We start from the raw sequence: 8783 nt of genomic DNA on the forward strand, positions 1-8783 counted from the left end.
ACATCATTAGAGAATGATATGATGGACAAGACCCATCTGTTAGCTTAGCATTATGATTGTCTAGTTTTATTGCTATTGCTTTCTTCATGACTTATACATATTCCTCTAACTATGAGATTATCCAACTCCCGAATACCGGAGGAACACCTTGTGTGACGCCCCCTATTCAATTGTACACTAATCATACACGCAAATGTGTATGATCAAGATCAGGGATTCACGGGAAGATATCACAACACAACTCTAGAAACAAATTGAAATAATACAAGCTTTACATTACAAGACAGGGGCCTCGAGGGCTCGAATACATAAGCTCGTAGCACAAACGTCAGTGGAAGCAACAATATCTGAGTACAGACATGAGTTAAACAAGTTTTGCCTTAAGAAGGCTAGCAGAAACATCAATGATCGAAGAGGCAAGGCCTCCTGCCTGGGACATCCTAACTACTCCTGGTCTTTGGCGGCCTCCATGTAGTAGTATCAGTCGGCGGTGGCATCTGGCTCCAGGGATGCACCATCTAGTTGCAACAACCGAAAAGATGGAGAAAGGGGGAAAAGGGGGAGCAAAGCAACTGTGAGTACTCATCCAAAGTACTCGCAAGCAACAGATCAATACTAAGTATGCATTGGTATCAAAGGAAGGGTTGTATCTGTGGACTGAACTGCAGAATGCCAGAATAGAGGGGAAGGCCTAGCCTATCGATGACTTGCATCTTCAAGCAGCTCCAAGCATCTTGTAGCAAGTAGAAGAGTAAAGAATAGCAATTTACATTTGACAAACATGTTATAGCATTAACGCCCAGAGAACCTTCCTCGACTCCCTACGAGAAAGCAATCTCGAAGCCACATATCTCGTTTATCCATTTCTAGTTGTAATAGATGAGGATATAAGTCTGAACGTCTATTACCATGGACACGACTATTAATAGATAATCTTCCCTGCAGGGTTGCACCACGTTTTCCAACATGCTTGATTACTCTGGACGGACACACTTTTCTGGGTCAATGCCCGGCCTCGGAAGATCAACACGTCGTAGCCCTATCTAGGCTCAGTAGAGAGGTCCCCGCTGGTCTACATCCTAAGGACTCCGGGGTCTGGGCCCATTGCCCATTGCACTCCGGGTCGTTGCGAGCAGGACGGGTCCAGGCTCCACCTCTACATGGATGGTGCCGGCCCAGCCGTGCCGCAATGCTGAGCTAGACGTCTGACAAAGCTTCGGTTGATACTACGTCGTCGAGGCCCATAACTATTCTCGCATGGTGGTTAGTGCGTAAACGCCAAAGACCAACTCAAAACAAATACCCAAACCATAGTGTATTATTAGCTTGCGGAGACGAGCAGAGACTCGCGATCGATGTGACCCCGTCACCCCATCTCGTGGACTTACGACAAGGGCCCAAAATGCCTGGCCGTGCCACGTAATTATCTTGCGGGTGCTCTTCGGGCCCGCCCAACTTTCACCAAGGTCTCAAGTAAAGGAAAAGTAACCGGGTGTCCAAACATCAAGGGGAAAACCCGAGAAATCACCCTCGGTGGATTCCACTCGATGTAATCATCAAGGTGAACGTCAGAGGAACCACCCTCCAGGTTCACACTTGAGGGGTTGCACGATAGAGTCGTAGGGGAAGTGGTTACGAAGGAATCACCCTTGATGACCACGACCGAATAGCTATACTGCAGAGTTATCATCAAGAGTTTATTATGAGGTATCACCCTCGGCACTTGATAGTATCTCTGTAGAGTTGAGCAACAGAGGGGGTGTGATGTGCTGTGAGGTGTCGGGCTCTGGTTGTCGATCACATTGATCGAGTCTTCGATGATGAAGCTGGGGCAACAAGGACAACGTGGGGGTCACTGATGGATCACTAACCAACTTTCATGTACAAAACTTTTTCATCCGAGTTATAGATTAAATTATATGAATTTTCAAAGATTTAAACAATATTCTGGAACTACTGGAGGTTTCTGCATCAGCATGACGTCAGCATGACATCATCAGTCAACATAGTCTATTGACCGGTCAAACAGGGCAGTGGGGCCTGCCTCTAAGTGACACATTGACCTAACCATAATTCTAACAGACTAATTAAGGGGAGGGGCCCACTGTCATGGACATATTAGTGTAATTAGTTTGATTAATTAACCTAATTAATTATTTTTATTTTTATTATTTAACTCTTTTTTACAGGGGCGCTGGGGCTCGCTACCAGTGGCACAAGGCCATAGCGTGCGGGCGCCCGACTGGCGCGACATCGCCCGAACTGGTGCGGTTTTGCCCGAACGGGCACGCCGGCGAGGCACGGCTGGGGCCGGAGTGGGAGCACAACCAGGGGCGGCGCAGAGCCCTGGGGCGCGCGGCGGAGGCGGCCAGCGCAGCGGGAGGAGCAGTGGCCGTGGCGACCGGCGCAGCGGGGCAGCAGTGGCGGGGGCGAGCCGCAGTAGCGGGCACGTGGGGGACGTCGGCCAGCGAGCGGGGGGCACACCGGACGAAGATGGGCGGCACGGGGCTAGGTGAATGCGGAAGGGGACTAGGCCGTAGTGGGCTCGCGATAGGGGACAAGGGTAGCAGCGGCAGCGCGAGCACGGGCGTACGGGGTGTGGCCGGGTGGACGCGCGCGCTAGCAGGCAGCAGCAGGCCGGGGACAGCAGCAGCATCGCAAGCTGTAGCAGCGCAGAGCAACAAGGGCGCACGCCGGTGCGGGACTGACGAGCGGGCACCAGGCAAAGGCAGGGGCGCGACGCAGGGCGCGGTGATGTCGGACGGGCGCGAGGGACGGCGCGTGGCCTAAGGCATTCGGGACGGGGGAAAAGAGGGAGGGATTGGACAGGGAGGGCATCACCGGACCTGTAGTTGTGCAAGAGCATGCATGGGGAGGGGCCGGAGCACAAGACGACGACGGACTTGAAGAAGAAGAAGACGGTCAAAGGGATGAGACGAGCTCGATGCGGCCGAGGTGGCGGCTCTGAGCTCCAAGTCGAGGGTGCAGACGACGTAGAGGAACTCAACGTAGCTCCTGGGCACGACGACAGGGCGCGGAGCGGTCGGTGGCGACGAGCTCGCGCAGCCGAGCTCGAGATCAGGCGAGAGCATAGGGGAGACGTGGATCTGGATCAGGGGGGTAGTGAGATATTTTGGAGGGAGTGGAGGGGGTTGCTGGCCTCCTTATCCTTGCTGGGGCGTCTCCGGTGAGGCGGTCTAGTGGGGGCTCGCCCCTGTTAGCGATGGGGCCGGGGGAACAGGGAAGGCGACCGGTGGAGGGGGGAAGTGGGCCGCTCGGGTGGGCTAGGCCTGGGGGCAGGGGGTTGTGGCCTTTCTTTTCTTTTGCTTTAGCCTTTTTCCCTTTTTATTTTCCTGCCTCTGATTTCTTTCATTTTAGGGCACTAAGCTACTTTATAAAAATTTGGTTCACCACCAATATTAAGAAGTGAATATTTGTCATATTATCAACATTTTAGTTTTCATGTTTGTTAGCTTTTGGATTGCACTTAGTATTTGAATTTGAATTTGAACCAGATTGAATCTAAGCGGGAGGTAGCAACAGTAAAAGCGATGACATGGCATCATTAGCAGGGGATTACTGTAGCTTAATTATCCGGACGTCACACCTTGTGTGCTATCAAATGTTACAATGTAACTGGGTGATTATAAAGATGATCTACAGGTGTCTCTGAAGGTGTTTGTTGAGTTGGCATAGATCGAGATTAGGATTTGTCATTCCGTGTATCAGAGAGGTATCTCTGGGCCCTCTCGGTAATGCACTTCACGATAAGCCTTGCAAGCAATGTAACTAATGAGTTAGTTGCCGGATGATGCATTACAGAACGAGTAAAGAGACTTGCCGGCAATGATATTGAATTAGGTATGATGATACCGACGATCGAATCTCGGGCAAGTAACATACCGATTGTCATGGGATTGTCACGGCAAATGTCCTGGTGTGAGGACTTAGTCATGGAGCCATCGCAACGTAGTTAGCTTAAAGGGGTTAAAGCGGGTCAAAGGACGCAAGGAATTTATACTGGTTCGGTCCCTTACGGTGAAGGACGCAAGGAATCCAGTTGTGATGGAATTGGCAGGGTTTCGATGACCAGGGAGCGAATCCGCTTTGCCTGGCTCTCGACTTGTTGTTTTCTGTCCTTGAACCACCGCCGGGTCGTCCCTTTATATACACAGGTTGATGCCCGGCGGGTTACAGAATCCCAGCCGGCTCATAAGCGTGCCCGGCTCGGTTTTTATCCTTTCCTATCTTACAACACAAGTTACACACCTTATGGCGTTTTATGTCTACGGGCCCTAATCGGCCTTTGGGCCTTAAGCTTTTAGATTTCTTATAGTAAAGCGTCATGCTCCTTGTCTTCATGGGCTTCAATATGGATAACTCCTTATGGGTGTAACCCGGCCCCTCCTGGGCGGTTTATACTCAGTAGTTATATCCCCAACATTAGGCCCCAGATTGATTTGAACCTGTTCATGTCAATCTTCAACACTTTAAGAAACTTTCTTCTTCAGCACCTTCGAGTAAACCTTGCAATCCGCCATGACGTCATCTTCCAAGATTATAATAAACCGCCATGACATCACCTTTTTATTAAACAACTGTATATACCTAACTTTTATTAATGAGCCTCCAAAAATCGAGGCGATAGCTTTGTGACATATCCATTTTTTAGGCTCCTCGATTCTCGTGCCTGTCGCTTATCCCTTCATCTTATAAATAGGGCCGAGGGTCCCTTTCCTTTTCTCCCCTTGCCTCTTTGTCTTTCTTCCTCGTCGCGTCGCCTTAGCACTCGAGCGCCGCCGCTGCCGTCGACCTTCGCATCTGCCCCAACAACGGCCGCTGCATCAACCTGATTCGACCAGAGAATCGCGGCACCTTTCCGTTGTTCAACAGTCTTGGTGAGTTCTTCTTTCTTTCCTCTATAGATCCGTTTAGGGTTCGCACAGGCTCATGGAAGCTTCGCGGTGTTCTTCCCCTGTTCTTCATTACAGCCTATATGATAGACTCCAAACATGATATACTCTTGTGCGGTAGCAATGATAGTCCCTCTTTTGGCATCAGATCATCTCTTTTGTGTAGAAAGACCCGGTCTGGAACTTCATGAAGTGCTCAAGCACCGAACTTTAGGTCTAAATATTTTCCTTTTCCTGACATGCGGTAGATCTGAAATTCTAATGTGCAACTGTGAAACTTGTTCTTCCTCACTTAGTCATTTTTCGGCTTCAGATCTATACTCTCATTGTCCATATAGGCGGTTTATCTTTTGGAAAATAACCTGCCATATACCATTAGTCCCCTCATAAACCGCCAACCGCTTTATCATTTATAATAGCACCAACCTCCGGTTTAACAATTTTGCATGCCTGAATACCTTTTCTCTCTTAACATGCAATGCTTCATTCTTGTCAACCATGAATCTTATACCAGCACAAACTTTCCTTCAGGCTGTCCAAAAAATGGCCAAGACTTTTTATCCTTGTAACTGGGTTCCATCCCGGATTACGGAAGAAGATCTGGAAGGATGTGTTATAACTGGCGCTTTACCAAAACAAAGTGAAATTCACTTGCGAGCCCCCGGTCAAGAAAATCCTCCTGAGCCCAAGAATGGCGAGATAGTTCTATTTGTTGATCATCTGAACTGTGGTTTTAAGCCTCCCGGATCAATTTTTTTTGTGATGTGCTTGCTAGCTTCCAGATCCACCCTTGAGATATTGGACCTAACTCTGTGTCCAATATTTGTAATTTTCAAGTGTTTTGCGAGGCTTATTTGCAAGAAGAACCGACCGTTGAACTGTTCAGGGACTTCTTCTATTTAAATCGTCGTACTGAATTTGTAGACGGCCAAATACTGAACTTGGCGGCATTTCAATTCAAAAAAGGAAAGACGTCAGCTTCCCTCACGCCAAGCATCATAGTCACCCTAAGGGTTGGAACCAGACTTGGTTCTACTGCAAGGATACTTCTCTGATGATGAGAATCCTCTGTCGGGTTATCGTGCTCACTGGCTTACCAACACACATCCATTTCTGCAAAGGTTGACTGCAAAGGAATGGGCCAAATATGCACCACAACTCGCCAAGCTCAGAGCCTTTATGACTAATGGTTTCACATGAATTGACTTTGTTCGTTACTGGATATCTTGGAGTATTTTACCTTTAAGCCGTCGCCCCGGTTTAATGTGCGAGTACACAGGGGACTCAAAATATCCTCAACGGCACACTGACATTCAGTTAACTGACGCTAAAATAACTGAAGCTGTTAAAAAGATACTTGATGAATCGGTGGTTGTCTGCAGCAAAAACAGGGCTAAGTCCCTTCTACATTTTGAATAAACCGCCAGCTGTAAGAATTGCCTAACTCCTGTTTGTACCTAATATTCTTAACTTTTTCTTATAACCTTTGTCAATCTTTTAATAGGGTGACAACCCATTTTGGAAGAAGAAACCTTAGGATAAACCGGCCAAGACCCCTCGACCCAAAACAAAGGTCGTCAAAAAACCTGCCAAAAAGAACGCAGCTGAATCCACCGGGCTGAATCTCCACAAGGACCTTGACAATCCGGACTCAGAGGTAGAACTTGATTCTCTTGGTTCATTTTTCATACACCTCATTGACAATGACCCTTATCAGGATGACGCTGAAGCTAGCCGGGCTGAAGATGTAGAGGTAATTATTCTCTCCTCCGGTTCAGATCCTCGGCCAACACAGAAAATCCGTCAAGCAAACCGGAAAGTAAAATTTTCACACCCTCTAGCTAATCTGGATCCCAACTTTCTTTTGAAGAAACAGCAGCATGAAGCTCGCCGCACAACCCGGCACAACGGCCATGTATTTACTTCAGCCAGTTTACCGAACACTCCAACCCGGAAACGTCGATCAGAGGTCTCATATTTCTGATATTCCTTATCCCAGGCGGGTTATTTCAGGCAACCTCTTAATCCATCTGATTCAAAGTATTAGGGAACACCTCATTCATCATCCGGCGAGTCAACGACCACACCACTCCCTCCTCTTATGACTGTTCCTGGGTGAGCACTTTAAACTTAACTCCTGATGCTTTATACTTGTTTGTTATATTAACCTTTATGTATTTTCTTTTCAGAGCCAAGGCCAGGCCCAGCAAAAAGGCCAAATTGAATAATCCGGCTGATGATAACCCATCTACTGAACTAGAACACATCCCAGAACAATTTGAGCCGAATGCTGACGCTATACATGATGATCCACCACCAGAACATCATGAAACCTTTGCTAACCCGATGGAAGATGATCTTGTCGGCCATGCTACTGACCCACCAAGTCCGGCTAAAGCTGCGGATAAACCGCCAAGCCCAGCCAAAGCGGCTGATGATCAATCGAATGATGTTCTTGTCACTTGCATCGGCCACACCACCCCTGGCAATCCTGTCACTTTATCAAAGCATAGTGCGAAGGAATAATCTTCTGCTATGGATAAGGGAAAGTGGAAAACAGATTTATCCAGCTATTCCCACCTCAACGCCCAAGAGATTCATTACGGCTTCTTAAGCCGCCTGTATACAAGCCGCGACTATGAAGCCGGTTTTAGTAGGCCTGATGAAGGAGCGATATGAGGTAAACACTGTTAACTCTTCATAAATTTTTCTCTTGTGTCCAATTTCTAATATCAACTCTACCAGCCCCCAAGGGCCGGTTTATGATATCAATGTGAACCGAGACTTCGTAATACTTCAAATTTGCCTGCGTAGCCCCCAAGGGCCGGTTTATCGTTTCGGATGAACCGGGACTTTTAAAGTATGAATCTTACATTGTTTGCTTGTGTAGCCCCCAGGGACCGATTTATACCTTTAGGATGAATCGGTACCTTTCTGTCATGAAGCTTCCAAAATTTCTTGATAATCATCTTTCTAAACCGATTTGAGGAAGAAAAAATCCATAACTTTGACTTGAGCAAACATACATTAGCCCCCAAGTGCCAAGTGTATAACTTGTTATGTGCTTGGGACTTAAAATGTCAGTTGATAAAAGCCATATGCATTAGCCCCCAAGTGCCAAGTGTATAACCTGTTATGTGCTTGGGACTTCAAGTATGCATGACTAACTCATTAAATGTCTCTTGCAGGCTAATCTGAACCAAAAAGAATCTCAAACCGCCGACCTTCAGGAAAATATTAAATCCCAGCAAGCAGAAACTTCCAAGGCTAAAGAAGAGCTGACTGGGGCTTTAACATCCATGGAACAACTGAAAGAAAGGTTTAGAGGCGAACAGGCAGGATGGGACGTTGAAAAACAGCACTGCTACAACGAGAGGAGGACGCTGAAACAACCCTTAATCCGGTAGCAGAAGAACTGGCTGGCTTGAAGCGGCAAATCAACGCCATGACCACTGCTGTGTTTGGTAAGTACTCTTATGATAAGCTTCAACATGTATTATCCCATAAACTACCGGTTTATCAATATATTGAATGATGCAGGATCTCGCATTACCCATCTGGGCTCTGATATGCAGAAGAAGTTGAAGGTTGCCTATACTCTTATAGAGCAGTTATACACCGGCGCACAATGGATCATTTGTACTGCTGCTCATAATAAACCGCCCCCAACCTTGATCAAAGAAACATTGGAGAAGCTGTCCATGCTTCCTGCCCGGTTGGACGAGTTAAAAAGATCAGCTGCAAGGGCAGGTGCTCTGACTACGCTAATCCGGGCTAAAGCCTGGATACCAGATCTTGACTCGGCTGATATAGGACGCGGCTATCCGAGCATAAAGGAAGACGGGTGAGAGTTTGATAATGATGATCTTC

The 8783-nt window shown here is 47.6% G+C and overlaps 1 long non-coding RNA gene across 1 annotated transcript; it reads right to left on the reverse strand.

Moving 5' to 3' along the window:
• Nucleotides 1-228: 228 nt before the first annotated feature.
• Nucleotides 229-3195, reverse strand: LOC147990714 (uncharacterized). The gene is made up of 2 exons (XR_015600338.1): nt 2847-3195; nt 229-518 (listed from the first exon to the last, which is right to left on the reverse strand). It is a non-coding gene; the product is annotated as an uncharacterized LOC147990714 (long non-coding RNA).
• Between the last annotated feature and the right edge of the window lie 5588 nt (nt 3196-8783).

The sequence above is a fragment of the Triticum urartu genome, chromosome 1A, assembly GCF_056163025.1.
Source record: "Triticum urartu cultivar PI428250 chromosome 1A, HENAU_Tu73, whole genome shotgun sequence".
Classification (NCBI taxonomy): domain Eukaryota; kingdom Viridiplantae; phylum Streptophyta; class Magnoliopsida; order Poales; family Poaceae; genus Triticum; species Triticum urartu.